The following is a 27,050-nucleotide window of genomic DNA, read 5'->3' on the forward strand; positions in this document are numbered from 1 at the left end:
TGGATAAAGAAGATGTGGTGTATACTCAAGTGTAAAATAGATGAAATCCTAACACTTGCAATATGGATTAACCTAGAAGGTATTATCCTACGTGAAATAAGTCAGATGGAAGAAGACAAGTTCCATGTTATTGTTTTCTTTAAAACCTTTCTTTTTTTTTAAATTTATTTATTTATTTATACAAGCACTGGGCACAGTCAGAAGTGGGGGGAGGGTGAGAGAATTCACCAGAGCCAGAGCGGGGAGCAGAGCAGGCAGACTAAAGTAAACTGCTGAGGGGAGCAGCGGGCGGCAGGAGAGGTCTGCGCGCCATGTGGGACCCTCCTCCCGTGGCCGGGAGCAGCCGGGGATCAAACTGGCACTGCAGAGGCTGCGGGCAGCTTCACAACCCAGCATTCAACCACTGCGCCACAGCCGCTGCGCCCCTCCATGTTATTGTTTTAAAAATAAATTTCCCCTCAATTCCTAATACCCTTCTGAAATGTTTGTATAATGAAGGAATACAAGACTGTAATGTGGACTGTCAGATGTTGAAGCTGAGCCCCATATTGAGGCAAACAATTAATTGTAGAGAATCATGAAAGTGTAAGGAAGTTCAGTTAAATTCAATTAGAAGAAAATACATTTATTCCAAATTCCAAAGGAATCATTTGGTTGGAAAACAATAGTTAAGAAATTGTAATCATATTATCAGACTAGGCACCTCACCCTCCATCACTCCCCTCCTCTCATATTGACAAAGCTGGAAAGAATGTTAGAAAGTTAATAACCTAAAGTCTTCTTTTACAGATAAAGAAACCAGGGCCCATAGAGGTGGAGTGACTTGTCTAGTTTCAACCAAAAACTGGAAGGAAACTCAGGTCTAGAATCAAATCCCTTTACCCACTGCAAGGTTCTTTCTTGTACACCACATAACCACCTTTCTGTCTGACCCTGGTTTCTTGCTTAATTCTCACTAAACAAGATTTGATTTTGTCAAGAATCTGCTAAAACTAAGCAAACATGGGTGGGGGAGAGTGCTGTGGAATATTGTGGCCTGGTTGGTGGGTCCTCACTCACATGCTTAGAACTGCAAGACACAGCTCAAAGGCAGACACACAGAGAGAAATAGCAATAACATGATTTATTTAAGGGGGGTATAAAAAGAGAAAGGAGAGAGGGAGAGTGTGTGTTTATTCTACCCCAGTGTCCATGGTTCAGAGTCCAGAGCCCAAACAGTCACCAGCCATATCAAGATGGTGCCTGGCCGACTGAGGAGAGCCTGGGGCCATTTGTACACTGTGGAGGAAGATGAGGCTGAATGTGAAGAGAGCTGATCTGCTGAGCATTGTGGGCAAGCGCTGGGACCAGCCAAAGGTAGTGTGGGGACAAGCTGACGTGGCTCTTCAAAGAGATCAGTTTGCAGGATCTGGAGGAAAGGTACAAAAGCCACAGGGGCCAGAGCCTCACATACCACTGTTCAAAACAGAGTGTTGTGGTTTTTTTTTTTCCAGAACCCTGGAAGGTTCTGTCTTTAAAACTCTCATAGCCTTTCTGCTCAGCCTCCTTGCTCAGGACCTTTCTCAGGAGTTTGGACCACAACACTCCACAGCCTGCCCATCCTTCCAATTTGGGGCAGTGTCCAGATGTCAAGGGGAGGAGTTTGGACCACACAAGGCATTCCTTGTCCTCTGCCCTAGTGGCAAAGCTGAACAGCAGGTACAATGGCCTGACCCAGCCTCGTTAGGGCCCGGGGGCAGAGGGTGCAAAACCTGGGACTGCTCCTCAAATACTACAACCCCTGAAGACAATTAAAGTGAAATCTAGAGTGGGATGGAGTCATCTGTACCAGGTGGATTTGTTTATATTTTAAAAGAAAATTTTAAATATACACATATGTATAGGTTAATAGCATATAATAGTAGTTTCACAATTATCAACTCTTAAATTATTAACCTTGCTTAATAAGCAAGCTCACTTCTTCTCCCACCTCTAAATTATTTTTGAAGAAAATTCCAGACATCATGTTATATAAATATAAATATGTAAATGTAAATATTTCAGTGTGTAGCTCTAAAGAAAAGAACTCATCATTAATTATCACACCTAAAAATATGAACCCTAATTCCTTAATATTGACAGGTACTTAGTCAATGTCTCTGCTTAAATCACTGTATAAGTAGGATCCAAATAAGACCAATAACTTGCAATCAGTGGATATCATTTTTTAGTCACTCATAATTCCCCCACATCATTCTCCTTTATTTTCTTTTAATTCTTTCTTTGTAGACAGCAGGTTGTTTTCTGTAGTTTCCCTGAGGTTGTTTTTGGTTTTTTTTGTTTTTGTTTTTGTTTTTGTTTTTGTTTTGCTGATTACATCCTTTAACCTGTTTTTCTGTCCCCTGGTTTTCCTATTCCTCATAAATTAACTAATTAACTGTTGGGTTTCACTCTCAATTCTATATGCCAGATTATTTCGTAGGTAGTGATATAACATATAATGCTTGGATGTCTGTTTGACATGCAAACTGTTAAGCACTGTACCTACATCCACTAAGTCACTTGGAGTTGCAAAAATATGCTAAGGTTATGATTTCTTCCTCAATCATTAGTTGATATACATTTATAAAATACTTCCCTTCATCAACTGTGCATTCAACTGGGGAATATTTCATCCAGTAGAAAGAAGAAAATCTCTGTTTTCCCTTTTTTGGTTTCCTTCAAGATAAAAGAGTTGTTTCATGAACAATTTTCAAAGAATTTTGGTTTGTTTTGTCTTTTGGTGTCTTTAGGAGGTTGTCAGTATAAACATATTCGAAGTCCTTCAATGTGCTACAACTGTTATCCTTATCTATGAGCTTGCCAACATCTTTGCCAATAGGAGTCGCCAGGTTAGCTCATGCCTCTTTGATATGTCCCTAATAGTAGTTGATAGTTATGTTCTGGTGTTTTCCAAAATGATAAGATGTTCTGATCTCATTTTGTATGTTTTCTGTCCCAAAACTGAAATCAGCCTTTTTTCAAAAGAAGTTCTCCTGGTAATATTTAAAGTCAAGGATATTTAGAAGCCACTGAGTGCAAAAGTTGATCAATTTTACTGTGTTGCCCTTTAGTTTAAACTTTTCAGTCAACAGAATTAGATAACACTTTTTTTCAAGATAAAATATTTCATAAATTCATACTTTTAATTCCAATTCAATTAGATCTATAGGATATTTACTTCAACAGTTTATAATCTTCTTTCTCCCATGGGAAAAAAACATGGAGTTTTTTTTATTCCAAAAAACTTTAGCATATCTAATCCATTAAGTTTATCCCATAATTACATACAACAGTATCTATAGCAATATCAGTACTAACAATGGGGCAATTCAATATATTGAATGAAATATAAGTCTTAATGATAATTATACAAAGAGTTTATTAGATAATCAAATGAGGATGCAAACCTGGGAAGGAGTCCCACATATTTTATTTTGTGAGAACTGTTCCAATCATCACAAGTTTGTGTTCAGTTTATATAGATAGGAATGTGAGTCATTGACATCAAAAATGTAATTAATCTTGACAAGGGCCATCTGGTTTACATCTTTCAATTTTCTAAGTTATCTTGACCTGAAGAAATGTTGATGCTATCTATATGCAGAGGAGGGCAAATACTGGGGTTTAATCACTATCCCTGGATTTCTAAAGAATGCACTGTGAAGATGCAAGGACTAGCTATTCATAATTTAAATCTTTTTTATCTGGCTCCTTGGGCTTTAGTGGGGGGCTGAGGGACAGTGAAAGTTTGGTTCACTCTAGACACTAGATTCCTACGTGACTATGTCACAGACTGGGACAGAAGCTGTTCTGACTTTAAATCTATGCAGATGACTTGGCTTTCTTGCCTGCTAGACGGAGAAAGGAGAGGGGGCAGAATATTCATAGTATGTGCACAAACACATTTTAAGACATTTTGCAATTCTTTTTGTTCTAAGAGAACATTAGCGTGCTAGGGGATCCTCAGACAAATTGCCATGTTACAAAGTCACATGAAATAGTCCTTCCCTGTTTGGTTAAGCTGCTAATTCAATACATAAGACTCAATTGTTTTATACTTAGTGATTGATATTTGTTAAGTGATTTAATTTTTGTTTATAAGTATATAAAATATTTACACGGTTCCTAGGGTAAATCTGCACAACAAAATATATTCACATAAACCTAAATGTTATTCTTATACCATTTGCACCCTAATTCCTCCAGCACCCTACATTTTAAAAATGTAATGGTTTATCTTATCACATATTTTAAATTCACAAATATATACACCTATATTCATTCATATTTCTTCTTTTTTCTGATAAATAGAGCAAATATAAGAAAATACAAGTAAAAGTAAAAAATATAAGTAAAAGAAAATACAAGATGCAACATTGATTTCTCTCTCCTGTGAAAGTACATAAATGACTTGGCACAGTTGCTCTGCTCCACAGTGTCCTCCAGGACCCATGTCCTTTCAGCTCACTGCTCTTGTTACGGAGCAGCCTCGATATAAAATGGGTTGCCTGGCTGTGGGTCCTCACCCACGCGCTTAAAAAGGGACTTAATAATACTCCACTAGAGGCACACACAAAAGGTTAATAAAAGGTTTATTTGCAAGGGAAAAGGAATTGAGGAAATGTACAACTCAGGGAGAAAATAGGGAAATAAAGTCTTTAATGCGTCCTACCCAATCAGCTGACCTGGAAACCCAAAGGCACTCTCAGAGCTGGCCACGTGCTGTGAGCTGGCAGGGAGCCAAAATGGGGAATCCCCCAAAGCCCACGTGTCTGGTTTTATACCAAACCTGGCTGCTTAACCCCACCCTCAGGTCCCAGCCACCTTCCCTTTGGTGGTGATGGGATTTGTAGTTCCCAGTGTCTTTTGGCTTTGGTCTGGAGTGGGGGCAGAATCCACAAAGCCTGTATGGAATTAGCTTTAGGCCATCCTTTTCCCTCTAACACTCTGACTTCATAATAGGGTAGTCTTCACACTGATAGCCCAACATGAGATTATCCATGTTTCAAGCAATAAAGTGGAATAAAGAAAAGAGGTGCAGAACCCTGCTACACTCCCCCACCCACAAAGTCAACCAACAGAAAGGAGGAAAAAACAAAAAACTAAAACAACCAACAAGAACAAACTATGCATCAAGTGGGACAGTGAGTGGAAAGGAACTATTTCAGTCACCACACCCTGTGAACTGGAGCTGTGGAGAACCCTGCAGGATTCGCCCCGGAGGTGAGCAAATGGCTCCGGGTGCCATTAGAGAAAAGCAAAGACTCCCAGAGACCTATAAACAACCCCAGGCCAGCCGGTAAGCTTGTGCGGAAAAGCGGTGAACTTGAAAAGATACAGGGATCGCGGCTTCCCAGGTCTCCGCGCCTATGACCTAGGCTTGCAGAGAGACACGTGGGGGCCCTCACTGAGGTAAATGTCCCTCACTGAGTAATCAGAAACTAGGCGCCCGGACACAGGAGCGGGGTGCAAAAGGCACCATTTCTGTGGACACTGAACTGGGCTACAGCCCACGTCCTGGACCTGAAGGCTTTGGAACTGAGACCCAGGGCACAAAATTCGGGATGTGGGTTCCCCACGGCAGTGGGGCACAAGCAGACACAGCACCCCAAAGCCGTTGAGGCTTTCCCCACCATTCCCACTCTGTTGCCCTGTCCCACGGGGTTAAAAAAACAGCTTCCCAAGGACACTAGAAGAGATCTCTGGCGCCGCCTAGCGACCAGAAAAAAATCACCAACACCCCATAGAATAGGGACCTTTCTTCAGTAAAGATTACTTGAAACCTGTGGAAGGCTCCCGAGCATCCAGAGGTGAGCTGGGAAGTTCGCCCTGGCCAGGCCCCTTCTGGCCAGCAGTCCTAGCCCAGAGCGGGAGCGGGCACCAAAGGCCGGGGCAGACCGGGCACTCAGGGGAGTGTGTACCCATATCGCCTTTTTGGAACAGGGATCTTTCTTCAATAAATACTGCTTGAAACTGGCAAAAGGCTTCTGGAGGAGACAGAGGTGAGCTGGGAAGTTCACCCACGACAGGCCCCTTCTGGCCAGCAGTCCGAGCCCAGAGGGGGAGTGGGCACCCACGGCTAGGGCAGACCAGGCGCGTGGGAGAGTGTGTCTGTCTCCGAATCACCATTTTAGAATTGGGACGTTTCTTCAGTAAAGACTGCTTGAAACCAGCAGAAGGCTCCCAGAGGAGTCAGAGGTGAGCTGGGAAGTTTGCCCAAGCCAGGCCCCTTCTGACCAGCAGTCCGAACCCAGAGGGCGAGCGGGCACCCAGGCCCGAGACAGACCGGGCATGCGGAATAGTGTGCCTGTCTCCAAAGCGCCATTTTAGAACAGGGACCTTTCTTCAATAAAGACTGCTTGAATCTGGCAGAAGGCTCCCCATGGAGCCAGAGGGAGAAAGTTCCCTGTGCAGTCAGAGGTGAGCTGAAGGCCCCCACAAGCCCGGTCCCACCTGGCAGGAAGTTGGAGCCCAGAGGAGGATCCAGAGATTTGGAACCCAAATCTCGGGTAGCAAGCAATCCAGCTACCCGACCTCCAGGGAAGTCCGTGGGACTCCAAGATGAACCTGTAACTAAACACAGAAGGAAGAGAGATTCTGTGACAGTGACCATTGACGTACTCAAAGTACCACCGCCTCACTAGACTTCTGGCATAACAGTTTTGACTCATTTGGATTCCCAGTTTCTGAAACTCCTGAAAGAACACACCAAAAAGATGCCAGCCAGTACCAGGGGCACAGTGTCCCAACGCATAAGGAAAATTAGAAGACAGGCAGCAGGGAAAAGAAAAACTACAAGCAAAGTAGCAATGCCTCAGAAAAGAGACACACCACAAAAAAAAAAAAGCCACCCACCAGCTTGCAACTATGGTGACTTGGAAGAACTTCTGAGCCTTCCAGAAAAAGAATTTAAAATTGCCATGATGAAAAAGCTGATGGAAGTCATTAAGGAAAACAACACTCAGAAGAATGAAATTGAGTCCCTAAAGAGGGAAATGAAGGAAATGCAGGAGATCAAAGGATTAACAGAAGAGCTAAAGAATGCTGGGAAAAGTAGTGATAACAGAATAGAGGAAATGGAAGAATAAATAAGCACTCTTGAAGGCACAGAAACAAAAAGAACCAAAAGAGAAAAGGAAAGAGAAGTACAAATGAAAAAGACTGAAGAAAGACTTCAAGAACTATCTGATTCCATGAGGAAAGGAAATATAAGAGTTTTAGGAATCCCAGAAGGAGAGGAGAGAGACCTAGGAACAGAGAAAATATTCAAGGAAATAATTGAAGAGAACTTCCCAAACGTGAAGAAGGAGATGAAAATTGATATACAAGAAGCAAGAAGAACACCAAACTTCCATGATGAAAGGAAAAATACAGCAAGACACATAATAGTAAAACTCCCAAGAATCCAAGACAAGGAAAAAATAATGAAGTTGACAAAAGAGAAGAAACAGATAACATACAAAGGAAAAACAATCAGAAGACTGACATCAGAATTCTCCGAAGAAACACTATGGACAAGGAGAGAGTGGAGGGACATAGTCAACAGACTTCAAGACAGCAGATGCCAACCAAGAATACTCTATCTTGCAAAGCTTTCCTTCCTCTATAAAGAAAGAATACGGACCTTCCCAAACAAACAGAAACTCTGGAATTTCATTATGACTAAACCCCCACTCCAAAAAATACTACAAAGAGTCCTAAAGCCAGAACTGCAGAGGGATGAATAACAATGAAAGAAGGCCAAAAAAAAAGTTACTAAAAGAATAAATAAATAAAATCAAAGGAAAGACAAACACAATGGCAAATAGAGATGCTAACATATCAATGTTAACTCTAAATGTAAATGGACTAAACTCTTCAATAAAAAGACACAGAGTCACAGGCTGGATTAAGAAACAAAACCCAACCTCCTTTTGCTGTCTCCAGAAAACACATTTAGCTACAAAAGATAAAAATAGACTCAAAGTTAAAGGATAGAAAACAATCCTACAAGCAAATAGGCCAAAAAAGAAAGCAGGAACAGCTACACTTATATCAGATAAAACAGACTTCAAACTCAAAAAACTAAAAAGAGACCCCAATGGTCACTACATTATGATCAAGGGGACAACACTTCAAGAAGAAATAACACTCATTAACATATACTCACCAAATGAAGGAGCACCAAAATATATCAGACAACTATTGTCATCTTTGAAAATAAACATCAGAGAAAACACATACGAAGTAGGAGACTTCAATACACCACTATCAACAATGGATAGATCAATGAGACAAAAAATAAGTAAAGACACTAAAGCTCCAAATAAGGATCTAGAGTGCTTGGGCTTAACAGACATCTATAGAACACTAAACCCAAAAAAGTCTGAGTACACATTTTTCTCAAGCGCACATGGATCACTCTCCAGGATCAATCACAACACTGGGACCCAAGACAAACATCAACAGATACACCAAGATTGAAATCATACCAAGCATCTTTTCCGACCATGATGGCATCAAACTAGAAATAAAACATAAAAAGAAGGCAAGGTACTCTCCTACCTCATGGAGATTGAAACCCACACTATTGGAAGACCACTGGACTAGCAAGATCAAAGAAGAAATTTAAAATTTCTTTGAATTGAATGACAATGAGGACACCAATTTCCTAAATGTATGGGATGCAGCAAAAGCAGTAATAAGAGGAAAATATATAGCAGTAGAAGCTCACATCAAGAAACAAGAAAGAACTCAAAGAAACAACCTAATCTTGAAGCTTAAAGAACTAGAAAAAGAAAAACAACAACAAAAAAACAAAACCAGTAAAGAAAAGAAATAATAAAAACCAAAGCAGAAATAAATGAAATTGAAACTAAAAAAACAATCCAAAAGATCCAAAAGATAAATGAAACCAAGAGCTGGTTCTTCGAAAAAATAAATAAAATAGACAAACCGCTAGCCAGGCTCACAAAGGAAAAAAGGGAGAAAGCACAAATAAACAGGATCACATATGAAAGAGGAGAAATCACATTGGACACAGCAGAAATCAAAAGAATAATCAGTAACTACTATGAACAGTTATATGGAAACAAGTTCAACAATCTAGAGGAGATGGACAAATTCCTACAACTCTACAATCACCCAAAGCTAGATAAAGAAGAAATAGAACACCTAAACAGACCAATTACAAGCAGCAAAATTGAAATGGTAATCAAAAACCTCCCCAAAAACAAAAGCCCAGGACCTGATGGATTTACAAATGAATTCTACCAAACATTCAGAGACGAATTAGTGCCTATCCTTCACAAACTCTTCCAAAAAATTGAGAAGGAAGGGATAATACCAAACACGTTCTATGAAGCCAACATTACACTAATACCAAAACCGAACAAGAACAACACAAAAAAAGAAAACTACAGGCCAGTCTCCCTAATGAACACTGATGCAAAAATCCTCAATAAAATTTTAGCTATCAGAATCCAACAATGTATCCATAAGATAATTCACCACGACCAAGTAGGATTCATTCCAGGGACACAAGGATGGTTTAACATCCGAAAATCAATCAACGTTATCCAACACATCAACAAAAAGAAATATAAAAACCATATGATAATATCAATAGATGCTGAGAAAGCTTTCGACAAAGTGCAACACCCATTCATGACAAAAGCCATTGAAATTCTTGGGATACAAGGAACATACCTCAACATCATAAAGGCCATATATGACAAGCCAACAGCCAGTATCATTCTCAATGGTGAAAAGCTGAAAGCATTTCCATTAAGATCTGGAACAAGACAAGGATGTCCACTCTCACCACTGCTTTTCAATATAATACTGGAAGTCCTAGCCAGAGTAATAAGACAAGAGAAAGACATACCAGGAATCCAAATAGGAAAAGAGAAGTCAAACTATCACTATTTGCAGATGATATGATAATATACATAGAGAACCCCAAAATTCCACAGAAAAACTAATTCAACTCATCAATCAGTTCAGTAAAGTGGCAGGATACAAAATCAACATGCAAAAGTCAGTAGCCTTCCTATACACAAACAATAAATCTGAAGAAGAAATAAAAATAACATCCCTTTTATTACTGAAACAAAAAATACTTGGGAATAAATCTAACAAAAGAGGTAAAGGACCTATACAAAGAAAACTATAAAACACTGTTTTGTTTTGTTTTTTAAGATTTACTTATTTAGTTATACAAGCACTGTGTACATTCAGAAGCACGGGAGGGTGAGAGAATTCACCAGAGCCAGAGCGAGGAGCAGAGCTGGCAGAAGGACCGATGTACACTGCTGAGAGGAGCAGTGGACGGCAGGAGAGGTCTGCGCGCCATGTAGGACCCTCCTCCGGTGGCCAGGGAGCAGCCAGGAATCGAACCGGCACAGCAGAGGCTGCGGGCAGCTTCACAACCCAGCGCTCAACTGCTGCACCACCGGGGAGGCCCCAAAACACTGTTAAAAGAAATAGAAGACACAAAGAAATGGAAAGACATCCCCTGCTCATGGATTAGAAGAATAAATATTATTAAAATGGCCATCCTACCAAAAGCAATATACAGATTCAATGCTATTCCAATAAAAATTTCAATGTCATTCTTGAAAGAAATAGAACAATTATTGGTGAAATTCATGTGGAATCACCAAAAACCCTGAATAGCCAAAGCTCTCCTGAAAAAAAAAAAAAAAGGGAATGGAGGCATCAAGGCATCATACTCCCAGACTTCAAACTATACTACAAAGCCATAATCATCAAAACTGCATGGTATTGGAACAAGAACAGACACACAGACCAATGGAATCGAATAGAAAATCCAAAAATAAACCCACAGATTTATGGCCAACTAATTTTTGACAAAGGAGCAAAGAATATGCATTGGAGCAAAGAAAGTTTGTTCAATAAATGGTGCTGGGAAAAGTGGGTCACTACATGCAAAAGAATGAAGCTTGACTACTACCTAACACCATGCACAAAAACCAACTCAAAATGGATTAAAGAACTAGACATAAGACCTGTAATGTTTATAGTTAAATAGAATTTATAGTTAAATGGAATAACCCATTCTATTTCCCCTTGTACTTTAAGTCCTATTTTGCTCAATTAGACAGGCAAAAAAAAAAAATTACATATGGGTTATAGAGAAGGAAACTAAATAATCAATATCCACTGGTAATGTCACCAACATGGAAAACCAGAAAAAACATACAGATAAATTAGGATTTAAAAGGGATTTTATCAAAGTTTGCAAATACAATATCAATATGCAAAAACTCATGGTAATACTATGCATGAATAATGATGACAGCATTCTATTTAAAGGTTGCCAAATATATATCAATGACAAAACATCAAGATAATTTTGTGCACCAGCAATAATGAGTATATTTCATATTCAAAAGTACTATGTTTAGTAATGTGCCAGATCTACCCCTCTTTGTCTTGTTTTGTATTACTGGATCTGGATCCTGTACATTTCTTCTTTGCCAGCTGGCACAATGTTGGGATTTGTCAATAGAGGGCACTAGTGAGATGCTACAAGACTGAGCAAGGAAAGAGTTTCTCTGACTGCCTTTGGTGTACCTTCTTCCTTTCCCTACAGTGTGGCCATCGGTGGTTTGCAAAACACACAGTGATGCCCACACTTTGACTAGTTTCACTGGTGTCTAAAGAAATACCTTTTTTTTGCGAGTATTGTGTGAAAAATGCAATGTTGCACAGACACCACTTCAATAGACAGATTCTGTTTGCAGTCCTAATTCACTGGTCCCTAATCACCTGCTCATCAGCTCAGGTCTTTAACTTCTTTTTTAAAATTATTATTATGATTTCTTTTCATTTTAACACTGGGATTACATTTTTGCTTTTCCGTAGTGGCACATGTTCTACTCACCCTCCACCAAATCACACAAACCAACACCACCTCAGCCTCCCTTTCCCATGACTTCCCCCCCCCATTCCCTCCAGTAACCACTAAATCCTTTCACTAAGTTCAAAATTTATTACTGTTGTATTTTTCCTGTGCATGTTTTATGGTTATTTATAATCCGCAGATGAATGGAACCATCTGATAGCTATCTTTCACTTTCTGACTTATTTTATTTAATCACCCCATGGTTCCCTTGAACTTCTTCATCACTCAGTGATCCATGGACACTCTTTCCAATGAAATCAGATTCTCAGCCTTGGGAGGAGAGCTGTTCTGATGTGTTCTTCCCTTGGGAATTTTCCCTAAGCTCTTAAGGTAGTAACTGCTGCCTACATTTGCTGTTTCTGTGTTATTTAATGCTTTCTTTTACCCTTTTTAGAAATCAATCACCTTTTACTAGTTAATAATTCTTCATGTTTTCTTTTTTTAATTACAGATAAGGTAATTCATAAAGAGAGAAAAGACACATATGACCACAAATGGTTAGCATCAGAATGCATTAAAAACAACAGCAAAACAAAGAAAAAATAAGCCAATAGTCAAATAGAGAAAAACCCGCCAACTCTGGGGGCCCAGCCACAAGCCATGGAAAATAACAGCAAGGCCTGGTCCCCATGAACTGTGGCTCTTACAGCAGTGAGTTGAAGGGACACAGATCAGAGAGATATTCCCATGGATAAGCGTGGAATTGACTATCCCTGGACAGCAGAGATCAGTGCAGACTTCAACAGGGTCTATGAGAAAAAATATGAAAAGGTACTCAACTTTCACTAGTACTCAGGGAAATATAAAGAAAATTACAATAATTGCTCATTTCCTATCTACCAGTCTGGCAAAAAAATAAAATCTAATGATGCCAAGTGTTGGCATAGGCGTGAAGCAATGCATATTGCCATGCTGTTCCAGGTGTACATTGTGCAATCATTTAGGAGAAATATTTGGAATCACCCAATAAAGCTGAATCTGACACCCAATTTTTTCATCTTAAATTCATATCCACTCTTGCTTCTCTGCAAAAGAATGTATATGAGAATTTCTGAATTAAAATGCATCATTTTAAAGAGGCAAAAATTGGAAACAATCCAATTTCTATCAAAAATACAACAAATAAAGAAATTTTGAGTTATTACCATGAGGGAATAATGTTTAACTCTATTTGAAAAAATCAAAAGCTATGAATAGTAAAACAAATGAATCTCCGAAAATATTAAATAATGAAAATAAGTCAAGAAAGTATACATTGAACATGATCTTATTTATTAAATAGCTGTAACAAGATAAATTAAGCAAAATACTTTTAGGGAAAAATTCATTTTTTAACACTAAAAAAAGCAAAGAAATTCAGGATACAGGCTATCTCTATAGAGGAGGAAAATAGTTAGACTGGGTGGAATATATAGGGGCTTCAAAGCTTAGAAGTTCTGTACATGTACTAAATTGTGGCTCCACACAGTCCCATTTTATTATTGCTATTTATTATTATTCCTTACAGTACACACTTTATAATAATGTAATGTATTTAGCATTTGTAATATGTTTATTTTATTTTATTAAAGATTTATTTATTTATGCATACAAGAACTGGGGTGTAGGCCAGAAATGTGGGGAGTAAGGGGGTTCACCAGAGGCAGAGTGGGGAGCAGAACAGGTAGATCTACTTAAATACACTGCTAAGGGGAGCAGTCAGGGGCGGGCAGGAGAAGTCTGCTGTGTCATGTGGGTTAGCTCCCTGGCAGGGGATCAAACTCAGGCCATAGCAATGATAGCTCTAAGACTTAACCCCCATGCCACCAGGGAAACCCTGTAATATGTTCAATAAAATTTTAATTACATGTAATTAATGCATGTAATACACATGTAAATCAATGAGAAAAATGTTTGAAAGAGAATTCAGGAGCAAGTGGCAAGATGGGAGCAGAATGAAGACAATGGGTTTGCCTTCTCCTTATATTCTCAACTAGATTACAACAGAACAAAGCCAGTAACTGAAGGTAAGACAGAGGATTGCAGCACACACTGGGAGCAATACCCAGAGGAGGGAGCCTCAGTCTTGCCACAAATCACAAGCTACAGGAACTTGGTCACCAGCTGCCAACTATGGGAGCCCAGCCACAAGCCATGGAAAATAACAGCAGGGCCTGGCCCTCATGAGCTGTGGCTCTTAGAGAGGTGAGTCAGAGGGACATGGATCGGAGAGACATTCCCATAAGAGTGGAATTGACTATCCCTGGACAGCAAAGACCAGTGCAGACTTCAATAGGGTCAACACTGAGGTGACTCACACGACATTGAAAATGAGGTGGATGTGGTCTGGAAGGCTTGTGGTCTAGAATAGAGGACACTGCGGCAGGACTGTGTGGTTGTGTGGAGGCACGCTCCCCTGAAGTAGGGGAAAGCCTTTTGGGGAGCTGACTGCTGCACATAGGCTGGATCTCCAGTAGAGATAACAACAGATCAAGAATTCTGATCTGCAGTCTGCTTTCCCACTTCGTAGGACAGGTACCTTCCTTTCAAGTTACACTGAGAGCACAGGGAATTCCAAGCCTAGCATCTCAAAGACCAGAGAGGAGGGATATAGTAGTGCCACAAACAGGAGCCAGCCCAAGTCCAATTCATCCACACAAATACCTGGACCCTCCATTGTCCCTCCTCCACTCTCCTCTCTCAGCAACTATAAAAAACAGATCCCTGTACAGAAAGCAGCAAAGGCCAAAATAAATCAATAAAATCAAACAGCACTACCTGTGGGAAAAATAAAATAGTTTAATCCCCTAAGTTACTGCCAAAGATTTTTTAAAATAATATTAAAATAGGGCCTTCCTGGTGGTGCAAGGGGTAAAGACAATAACCTATGAAGCTATTCGCAGCCGTTGCAGCACTAGTTCGATCCTCAGCCAGGGAGTTACCAACATGGTGCAGCAGACTTCTCCTGCCCTGCCCGCTGCTCCGTTTAGCAGTGTATTTCAGTCAGTCTGCCTGTTCTCGTCCCCACTCTGTCTCTGGTGAATCCTCTCCCTCCCCATGCCCCACCTCTGGCCTGTACCCCAGTTCTTGTATGCATAAATAAATGTATCTTTTAAAAATAATATTAAAATAGGGAGACCTCAAGTAGCAAAACTGGCTCACAATAAAGAAAAAACATGGAGACCTCAGGAGCCCATAACACCACAAGGTCAGAAAAATTCTCCAGAAATCAAACACAAAAGACAGAAAAGCATATCGACTTATCAACTAGAGTTCAAAATTTCAATAATAAAGAAATTCAAAGAGGTGGAATAAAATTCAGAAAGTCAGAGTAATACAAGAGATCTCAGGAAAGCTAATCAAAAAGATCCAACACTATTCAGAGAAAAAATTAGTGAGCTCAGAAATAAAATCAATGAGCAAAAGATAGAAAATGGAATTTTAAATAAAGTAACAAATTCTGGAGGTCAAGAACACAACAAATGAGATCAAGAACCCTAGAGAAAGCTATGGAAATAAAATATTGATCAGATGGAGGATTGAGTAGATGACCTTAAAGATAGTAATTCATTAAGGATCCAGGTGGAAGAAGAGATTGAAATGAGATGTAAAAAAATGAAGTAGGGCCTCCCTGGTGGCTCAAGAAGTTAAGACGCAGCACTGTGAGGCCTGTTTTGCCTGCTGCTCCCCTCAGCAGTGTATTTCAGTCAGTCTGTCTGTTCTGTTCCCCACTCTGTCTCTGGTGAATCCTCTCACCCCCCACGCCTCTGGCCTGTACCCCAGTTCTTATATGCATAAATAAATAAATCTTTAAAAAACAAAGAAAATGAAGTAATCAAGTTATGAAAACAACCTAAATAACCATCTACAGATCAGTGGATTAAGATTTGATATATACACAAAATGGAATACTGGTCAACTATTTTTTTAAAGATTTATTTTTTATTTATACAATAGCTGGGGTACAGGCCAGAGGCACGGAAGGGTGAGAGGATTCACCAGAGACAGAGCGGGGAACAGAACAGGCAGATTGACTGAAATACACTGCTGAGGGGAGCAGTGGGCGAGACAGGAGAGGTCTGCAGCACCATGTGGGACTTCCCCTGGCCTGGCGGGAATCAAACCTGGGCTGCAGAGGCAGCTGACCACTTCACAACACGGCACTCAACCCACTGCGTCACTGGGGAGGCCCCTCAACTATTAAAAAAATATAATATCTTGCCATTCATGACAACATGGATAGAACTGGAGGAGATTATTCTAAGTGAAATAAGTCAGAAGAAGAAATGGATGATTTTTACTCATAGATGGAATATTCACATGTGAAATAAAACACAGGAACTGATAAAACTGAATGAAAACATATCCTAGAAATGTGACAATGAAGTTGAGACTACTCCAGAGTGGTGGTAGGGGCGGGAACAAAGTGGGGTGGGTGTGGACGACTTATGGTGAAGGTACATGGCTGCTTTGATGGTTGGTGTGTTGTAGTGATATATACCTGAGGCGGTGTGAACCTGTTCCCTAAGTCATATACACTATTGTAAACAATTTTACCTCAATAATAAATATATAGATACACTCATATATGAGTTAAATTAGTTGAATCATATCCCAGTGTCTGTATTTTGAATTCTACCTCAAAATTCAGCATTTATAATAAACCATGGATAGGCCTACTGAAAAAAAATTCATCCACACCAGTGATCAAATATCTGAAATCAAAACAATAAAAATAGCTATTGAAACTGTTATAGGACAGGGAGAGGGGCAGCCCAAGCCCCGCAAACCTGCCTATTCTAAATGGATTCTGCCATCCGCCGCATCAACACAAAACATAGGAGACTTTAATGGGAAGGAACTTTAATTAAACTAGGAAACAATACAGGTGAGGCAAAGAGTCTAGTTTCTAAATGAAGCACCCAAAGTTACCCATCCCCTCGTGGGTAAAACTCCATCCATATGGGGTCGGCCCAGAGCAAGGCCCCAAAGCCTGCCACAAGTCTAAAACATCTTCCAGTGGGGACCCACAGAAAAGGGTCACAAACAACCGGACAAGCCCAGAAGGAAAAGAGCAAAATCAACATCAAGATAAAAGCTGCCATTGTCACCTCCCCACAGGTCTCACCCACATCTGTGTCACCCAGTCCACGTCCAAAAGACAAGCGCAGTTTCTTCACGTGTCTCTAGGCTCCATGCGCCTCCTCCAGGTCTCCTTGCTCCATCCTGCTTCCTTCCTCCATCTCTTCCTGCAGCTTCTTCTCTTGCTGCTCAGCTCCACCCTCCCTTGGGTGGGGCAGGGAACCTCCCCCTTTCCTGGGGACCACCCTGTTACAATCCCCCCTTTTATGAAACAAACACACCGGAGAAACCAAAAGTCACATTTGCGCTTGTGGTAGCCAGTGCCATAGGGAAGCCCAATTTCCCATGGGGCTGACTAACCACGGATGGCTCTGTCCTAAATCACGTTGGACGCCAAATCTGTTATAGGACAGGGAGAGGGGCAGCCCAAGCCCCGCAAACCTGCCTATTCTAAATGGGTTCTGCCATCCGCCGCATCAACACAAAACATAGGAGACTTTAATGGGAAGGAACTTTAATTAAACTAGGAAACAATACAGGTGAGGCAAAGAGTCTAGTTTCTAAATGAAGCACCCAAAGTTACCCATCCCCTCGTGGGTAAAACTCCATCCATATGGGGTCGGCCCAGAGCAAGGCCCCAAAGCCTGCCACAAGTCTAAAACATCTTCCAGTGGGGACCCACAGAAAAGGGTCACAAACAACCGGACAAGCCCAGAAGAAAAAGAGCAAAATCAACATCAAGATAAAAACTGCCATTGTCACCTCCCCACAGGTCTCACCCACATCTGTGTCACCCAGTCCACGTCCAAAAGACAAGCGCAGTTTCTTCATGTGTCTCTAGGCTCCATGCGCCTCCTCCAGGTCTCCTTGCTCCATCCTGCTTCCTTCCTCCATCTCTTCCTGCAGCTTCTTCTCTTGCTGCTCAGCTCCACCCTCCCTTGGGTGGGGCAGGGAACCTCCCCCTTTCCTGGGGACCACCCTGTTACAAAACCACAAAAAATTAAGTTGATATGCACATAACAATAGAGTAATGAATTAGGTATTCATGTTCAGTGTACTAGGTATAAACTATTACATATCTGGAAAGTAATTTGCAATGTGCATCACTGGTGTTAAAAATGATTTCATTGTTTGATGTTATTTCCTGTTCTCATTATCAAAGTGGTCCCCAGAAAGAGTATATACTGATATTCATCAGGGCATTTCTTAAAAATCTCAAAATATTTAAAGAATTTAATGTCCACATAAACTATGGACAAGTAAATTAAATTATGGCACATCATTGGGTGAACTATGCAAACATCAAAGAGATATCTTCAAGTTTTAGTATGTGACAAAACATAAAATTATGAGGAATAAATAAAGATTCTAAGCAATGTATCCTAAAGACCCTAAAAATAATTATCTTTGATCCTCTATTCATGTTTTAGGCATCAATTGAGAGTCTCTGACAACACTTAATAATTTACTCAGAGATTTTTGAACTATGTCAGAATAGTGATAGTGACTACCTCTGAATACAAAAATTATCGGAGCTTCTTTTTTTTTGTATGTTTCAAAATCTCACCTAAAAAGAACGCATGTTTTGTACAAAAATATGTTAGTAACATTTCATTAATTCATTCAATAAGTATGCTCTTAATATGTGCTCTGTCTAGACACTGAGGGTTTGTTTATGAATAAGAATGACACTACCCGGTTCCCTCAGAGCTCACATTCAAGGACAGGAGACAGAAAATAAACAAGGAGAAAAATCCTGCTGCTTTGGACATGGGGTGGATGTAATGGTCTCAGCAGCTGAGAATACGGTGTCACGTACCAAGAGGGGAAGAAAGCAAGAGTGTCAAACTCATTACCAAGTTACTGATCAAGTGATGCATGTGAAATATACAATATAGACATATTATCATTGAATTTAGTTCCATTGAATACTCTGGAAAATGGTTTAACTCCGCCTTTCTTCAAATCATGAAAATAAAAACAACTTTGTTTTTGTTATGAAAATTTCAATCTAATGAGTCTAAGCACTATTTATTAGAGAAATAATCTTTGAAAATTAAAGTAGCTCAAGAGTCTATAATTCTTTGCAGCTTCAGGTTTGAATTTCTTAACTTACTGTAGATTCTGAGAAAATTAGATGTGAAAGTTTTTGAGAAGCGTTTTGTAGTTTCTTTAATCAAATTATTGCACTTTCTGTCTAAATCTTTAAGGGTACTGAGCCTCCTCTAATTATACTCATCATCTGCCCCTTGATGATAGATTAATCAATCTCTTTTTGGCTTCAGAGGAGAGATTCAGAATTATGAAGTCATCTCAAAGTCAGAATGATGAGGTCATCGCCACATGTTTTAATATCACAGATGCGCCTCATATTTTATTTGCAGTTATTACTAGATTCACATGATGTTATTAAATGACAAGGTAGGTTTATTGTGACTTATCAAATACCAAAAGGAAAATTATATTTACATAGTCACAAACTTAAGGAAATAACCTGCATTCCTTAAGTTCAAATCGAAAGAAATTTCAGTATCATTTCTAGGACAAAAGTCATTGAAATCCACCGCTGTCTCTTCACTGGTGCACTGATGGCCCACCTCAGGAGTTAGCCTTTTATTCTTGAGGATCGTCTATTGTCATCAGTCCTCATGAATGAATTTCAGACATTTAACTTACAGAGGTCAAACCACTTCTAAATGATAACTAAGTGCTAAAACAACAAATGAGTAAATCAAGAAGTTGTGTGTATACGTATGTATGTGTGTACACATATGTGTGTATGCATGTGTTTATATATATATGTAATACTACTCAGTAATCAAAAAAGATAAATTCATGCCATTTGCAACAACATGGATGGAACTGAAAGGGATAATGCTAAGCAAAATAGAAAGATAAATACTAGAGGTGTCGCTTACATGTGAAATACAGAGAAGTTGGGGCCTCCCTGGTGGTGCAAGAGGTTAAGACACAATCTATGAAGCTGTCCGCAGCCTCTGGAGTGCGAGTTCGATCCCCAGCCAGGGAGCCACCCACATGGCGCAGTAGACCTCTCCTGACTCACCCGCTGCTCCCCTCAGCGGTGTATTTCAGTCAGTCTGCCTGTTCTGTTCCTGACTCTGTCTCTGGTGAATCCTGTCACCTGTAGCCTGTACCCCAGCTCTTGTATGCATAAATAAATAAATTTTTAAAAATATATATAAAGTCAAAGAGTCAGCAAAGACAAACTTTGAAACCAACCCTTGAAATCTGCCCTACAACTAAGGCATCAAGAGGGGTAGGGGGAAGGGGAGAACAGGGTAGGAAGAGAGCACAATGGACTATGGTGGTGGGCTATTTGCTTTACAGTGACTACACCTGTAGGGGAGACCCTCTACTTCCAAAACACAAACAAGGGTCAATCAGGGAGCTGCCCACATGGTGCAGCAGACCTCTCCTGACTCGCCCACCGCTCCCTCAGCAGTGTATTTCAGTTGATCTGCCTGTTCTGCTCCCCACTCTGTCTCTGGTGAATCTTCTCATACCCCCACACCTCTGGCCTATACCCCAGTTCTTGTATGCATAAATAAATAAATCTTTTAAAAAAAACTTCCAGGACTTAGGTTAAGCCAGCTGAAGTTGATAGTTATTAAATTTGATACAATTTACCTAGATCATTTGAGAGAAGGTAACTGTAATAAAATCAAGGAACATGACATAGAAAGAACTCATGGATGGTATGGTTCCCATCCCTGCAAAAGGCCTACTATAGGGAAACAGACCAATTATCCTGACATATCATGACATTGACCTCAACTTGAACTCTGCTTCCCAGCACTTTTCTGTCTACCATGTGGATGCCCCAGAGCAACAGGAAGGTACAATCTCATCCCCAACTTTCCCAACAGTTTCCCACAATGAACAACTGACCAAAACATTGCCTTCTGTTCTTACTTAAGTCTGAAAAATTGTCCTTGGGGTTGAAGTTGGTGCTGGAGCTCACATCCTTAGTGAAATTGCACTCAGTCACCCAGTGCTTGTGAAAGACCTCATTAACATTGACCCTTGTGCTATAAAGTCAGGATTAACTGGGCAGTTTCCAAATTCTCAGAATTGACAAGCACTGTTGTGGACACTGTTTTGTCTCATTGCACTGGACAGGATGAATTGCAGTTCAATCTGGACCTGTTTTAAAGCTCCCCCACTGTTGGGCTTCCTGGTGGTGCAGGGGGTTAAGACACAGCAGTATGAAGCTATCGCAGCCACTGCAGCACTAGTTCAATCCCTACCAGGGAGCTGAACCACACGGTGCAGCAGAACTCTCCTGTCTCTCCCACTGCTCCCCTCAGCAGTGTTTTTCAGTAGATCTGCCAGTTCTTTTCCCCACTCTGTCTCTGGTGAATCCTCTCACCCCCCCACACCTCTGGCCTTTACCCCAGTTCTTGTATACATAAATAAATAAATCTTTAAAAAATAAATAAATAAAGCTACCCACTGCACACTGCCCAAGATATAACCAAGATAACCTGTAGCACTTCCTGAGCTCCTATTAGGGATGCAGAGATCTGGAGATTGAAAGACACATGCTAGGTCAAAATGATAGCAGATCAGTGGAGTTTTTAGGGTTCTCTATGTATATTATCATATCGTCTGCAAATAGTGATAGTTTTACTTTTTCTTTCCCTATCTGGATTCCTTGTATGTCTTTCTCTTGTTTTATTGCCCTGGCTAGGACCTCCAGTATTATATTGAAGAGCAGTGGTGAGAGAACACATCCTTGTCTTGCTCCTGATCTTAAAGGAAAAGCCTTTAGCTTTTTGCCATTGGGAATAATGTTGGCGGTGGGTTGTCGTATATGGCTTTTATCATGTTAAGGTATGTTCCTTCTATGCCGAGAATTTCAAGGGCCTTCATCATAAATGGATGTTGGACTTTGTTGAATGCTTTCTCAGCATCTATTGATATGATCATATGTTTTTTATTTTTCTTTTTGTTGATGTGTTGGATTACACTTTCGATTTTCATATGTTGAACCATCCTTGTGCCCCTGGGTTGAATCCCACTTGATCGTGGTGTACTATCCCTTTGATGCATTGTAAAATATATAGAAGAAAATATAGGTAAAATACTACAATACATACATCTCAGAAACATCTTTAAAGACTCATCACCCAAAGCAGTGATAGTGAAGGCAAAGATAAACACCTGGCATTACATCAAACTGAAAAGCTTCTGCAAAACAAAAGAGACATTAACCAAAACAGAGAGACACCCCACTGATTGGGAAAAAATCTTTGCACTCCATCCAACTGCTAAGGGACTGATTATGATATACAAAGAACTCACATGACTGAACAAAAACAAAATAAACAATCCAGTCAAGAAATGGGCAGAAGAACTCAAAAGACATTTCTCCAAAGAGGAAACGCAAATGGCCAACAGGCATATGAAAAAATGTTCAACATCCCTGATACTCAGGTAAATGCAAATCAAAACCACTCTGAGATACCACCTTACACCAGTAAGAATGGCACATATAAAAAAAAAAAAAAAACAAAAAAACAAAAAAACCAGCAACAACAAATGTTGGCGAGGATGCCGTGAAAAAGGCACTCTCCTACATTGCTGGTGGGAGTGCAGACTGGTCCAGCCATTGTGGAAAGCTGTCTGGAGGTTCCTCAGTCTACTAAAAATGGAGCTACCATTTGATCTGGCAATTCCACTCCTAGGGATGTACCCAAAGGACCCAAAAACTGTGATTCAAAAGAGCATCTGTACACCTATGTTTATTGCAGCACTATATACAATAGGTAAAACCTGGAAACAACCCAAATACCCAAAAATAGATGACTGGATCAAGAAGATGTGGCATATATACACAATGGAATATTATTCAGCAATCAAAAAAGATAAACTCATACCATTCACAGCAACATGGATGGAGGTAGAAGGAATTATGCTCAGTGAAATAAACCAGAAGGAAAAAGAAAATATCAGATGGTTTCACTTATAACAGGAATACAGGGGAACCAAATAAGACATCAGTGTAAAAAATAATAATAATAGCAGTACAAAACACAACAAAGCAAAAACAGACAATTATAAACCAAAGACATCCTGCAGGGGAGGAGGAGGGAGAAGGGTCAGAGGAAGGGAGGGAGGAGCACAGGGGATTGTGGTGACAGGGGACATGGGTGCCTTGGGGAAGGAAATTCTATGGGGACTCAATCTGAGTGGGGGAAGCAAATATTGTCTAAAAAATGTTAAAAATGATAAATGTTAAAATTTTAAAAATCTAAAAAAATGATAGCAGATCAAAGACAATAAAGTGTTTTACTTTATTGAATAAGAGATATGAGCTTTGACTTAAAGTTGAAAATGATTTTCAAAGTGATAAAGCAGTCCTATTGTCAGTCTATAAATTTTTTTTAGTTTTCAGCTTCTCATGTTTATGCATGTGAGCCATGACTTTAAAATCAATGTCATGTTGTATTAAAAATGCATAACTAAGAAAACAGACACTTAGACTTGCAAGTAGTACCATCATTTCAGCCTTTGGGGAGCTTTTGCCATCTTCCTGCTTATGTTCTTTAGTATACAAGTAGGTAAAAGTATTTGTTCTGTATTAAAAAGATTGTGATGAGATTCAATTGAGCAATCTTAAATGTGGACGTCCACTGAACTTAAAATTTATTAGAGAAACATATTTTGCTGGGGGTGGAGTCTTATCATCACTACTATGGTGAGCAGAACAGTGCCTGCTCCTAAGATGCCCTGGTCCTAATCCTCAGAAATTTTGAATGTGTTACCTTATATCACAAAGGGAATTTTGAAGATGTTATTAACTTAAAAATGTGGCGATGGATAGATAGATCATCTGGGTGGTGACAAAGATTATGTTCTTGATCAAACTCTAGTCAGGTGCCTCTGAGCCCTGTTCTCAACTTGACTTCAACCATGACCCTTAAAGTCTTGAACACTAATAGTTTCTAACGGTTGAGGTCATATCTGTGACAACCTTAGTTTTGCCTTAAGTACCTATCTAAGAAGACTCAAACCTGACAAAAGAATTTACAGTTGTCTCAGTCAGCACCTGAAGCTAGGGGACCCCCATCTCCCAGTCTGTGGGAAGGAAGAAGCCTAACTTTCATGAGGGCCAGTCAACAAAACAATGGTTTTCATGTGGACCAACCTCCATATCCTGCTTTGCGAAATTTTTCATTTCCTACATCCTCTCAAGTTGCTCCCCTCCTCGCTCCCTCATCACCCTCTCTACTCCCTCACCCCCTCCACACTCCCTCATCTCCTCCCTCATCCCCTACTCCCTTGTCCCCTTCTGTGGTCCTTCAGCCCCCACCCTGCTCCTCATCTCCACCCTACTCCCTCATCTTCCTCCCCATCCCTTATCCCCTACCTACTCTTTCATCCCCCTTCCTACTTCTCATTCTCTCTTTAAAACACCTCATCCTTTCTCTGCAAATGGGAATGAAGCTCAGGAATTTCTCCTATTGTCAGTAGTCACTGAATAAAATCTGTTTTCACTTTTTAACTTCTTTTTGGCTGCATTTCTCTTTGACAGTGGGTCCTATATAAAATGACAAGGTTCTTATAAAAGAGAAGTAGGAAGATCACAGAGAAGGAGATGGGAAAATGCAAAAAGAGGTAGAGATACAGTGAAGAGCGAAGGAATATGGGTAACCTCTAAAACCTAGAAAAGGATTATTTCTTAGAGCCTAGAGAGGAATGCAATCCTACCAATATCTTGTTTTTAGCTCTCTGTTTAGACTTTTTTTTTTAAAGATTTACTTATTTATTTATGCAAGCACTGGGTACAGTCATAAGTGCGGGAGGGTGAGAGAATTCACCAGAGCCAGAGCAGGGAGCAGAGCAGGCAGAAGGACCAACGTACACTGCTGAGGGGAACAGTGGGTGGCAGGAGAGGTCTGTCGCACCATGTGGAACCCTCTCCCAGCAGGCAGCCAGGCATCAAACCGGCGCTGCAGAGGCTACGGGCAGCTTTGCAACCCAGCGCTCAACTGCTGCACCACCGGGGAGGCCCTCTCTATTTAATCTTCAAAACTGTAAGATGATAAATTTATGTTATTTTAATGCACTAAGTTTGTGGTGATTTGTTACAACAGCAGTGGATCACATCATCTGTGCTACATGATCAGCCCAACAAAAGTTAGTGTCATATAACTACTTCCTGGAGTAGTAGTAAATCAGTTATCCTTATGGACTTTGGGGACCATGAAAGAGCATGAACTTCTAACAGACTGACATCAACACATTTTTGAGGAATATATCTTCAAGTAGGTCCATGATTCAAATCAAATATTTTTCTTTGGGAACATGCAATACATATTAAATATCAGAGCCCTTGCAAAAGACTGAGTGGTAGAAATTTTTGACACTTAAGTGTTAAGATCATTTTCTTGTGAACATTTTACAAAGTTGATTCATCTTTACTGAAACGGATTCATTTCACAAATTCTAAGGGAAAATTTTAACTTATATGATAATGCTCTCTTAAGTAGAACTGCTCATAGGACAATGTGAAAACATTATCAAATGCGGCCCCTAGGCCAGGGGTTGATTGTGCCTATTTGGTGTGCTTCTCTATAGAAGGGAACGGATGGGGCCTCCCTGGTGGTGCAGCAGTTGAGCGCTGGGTTGCAAAGTTGCCCGCAGCCTCTGCAGTGCCGGTTCGATCCCAGCTGCCAGGAGAGGGTCCCACATGGCTCTACAGACCTCTCCTGCCACCCACTGTTCCCCTCAGCAGTGTACTTCATCGGTCTGCCTGTTCTGTTCCCCTCTCTGGCTCTGGTGAATTCTCTCACCCTCCCGCGCTTCTGACTGTACCCAGTGCTTGTATAAATAAATAAATAAATCTTTACAAGAAAAAAAAAAAAAAAACAGAAGGGAACGGATGATAGACTATTCTCCCAGAAACAGCAGAGAGAGACCAAATAGCAAAGATCAGCAATTATGAATGACCTCTATGGTGTGATTTCTTTAAAAAAAAAAAAAAGATTTATTTATTTATACAAGAACCGGGGTACAGGCCAGATGTGCGGGAAGGTGAGAGGACCCACCACAAACAGAGCAGGGAACAGAACAGGCAGACTGACTGAAATACACTGCTGAGGGGAACAGCAGGCGAGACAGGAGAGGTCTGCTGCACCATGTGGGTATCTCTGCGGCCGGCAGGACAGGGATCGAACCAGCACCTCAGAGGCTGTGGACAGCTTCACAGCACTGCGCCTGCACCATCACAGAGACCCCATGATTTCTTTGTGGTAATTCATTTTCCCTTTCTTCAGAGTTTAGAGTGATTTTTGTTGTTGTTGTTGTTATTGTTTTACCATGAGAGGCACAAAAAAATAAAGTTAGGGCTTCCCTAGTGGTGCAAGGGATTAAGCACAGCACTGTGAAGCTATCCAGAGCCTCTGCAGCATGAGTTCGATCCCCGGGCAGTCAGGTAGCTACGCAGATGGCACGGCAGACCTCTCCTGTCTGGCCCACTGCTCCCTTTAGCAGTACATCTGCCTGTTCTGTTCCCCACTTGGTCTCTGGTGAATCCTCTCCCTCCCCCCACCACCTCTGGCTTGTACCCCAGTTCTTGTATGCATAAATAAATATTTTTTTAAAAAAAGAAATTTCCTTAGTTAATGTTAATTAGAATGAGTATCTGGTTCACATTTACCCAGTCATGAGGATGTTCACTAACATTCTCACTTCAGTGTATACTTTATAATCTTAAATGCAATGGTCTCACACAAAGCAGTTTTTCCAAGATATACTCAAAGCAAACAGATCGTGTACATTTCTGGTCCAGTCATCTGCATTTTTATCTGCCACAAGTATGGAAAACAACTGAAAAATCACTTATTTTCAGGATTCTTCCTGATGTTCATCTAGGGTCACGGATAGTAACAATTCAACCTGGATGAACACTTGTGGCAAGAGAAATGGAAATGATATTTTTCTGGGAACTCCTGTTTTGTCACCATTAAATCATGCTACGAAATGGTTTCAGACTGGAAAAATTCCATGTCTGCTCCATCGTCAGGCCCTGTGA

The 27,050-nt window shown here is 40.4% G+C and overlaps 1 pseudogene; it reads left to right on the forward strand.

Moving 5' to 3' along the window:
• The first annotated feature begins 1,290 nt into the window (after window positions 1–1,290).
• Window positions 1,291–27,050, forward strand: LOC119242251 (protein NDRG3-like; annotated as a pseudogene).

This window comes from Talpa occidentalis, unplaced genomic scaffold (genome assembly GCF_014898055.3).
Source record: "Talpa occidentalis isolate TD23 unplaced genomic scaffold, MPIMG_talOcc4v2.1 talOcc4.12, whole genome shotgun sequence".
NCBI classification, from domain to species: Eukaryota; Metazoa; Chordata; class Mammalia; order Eulipotyphla; family Talpidae; genus Talpa; species Talpa occidentalis.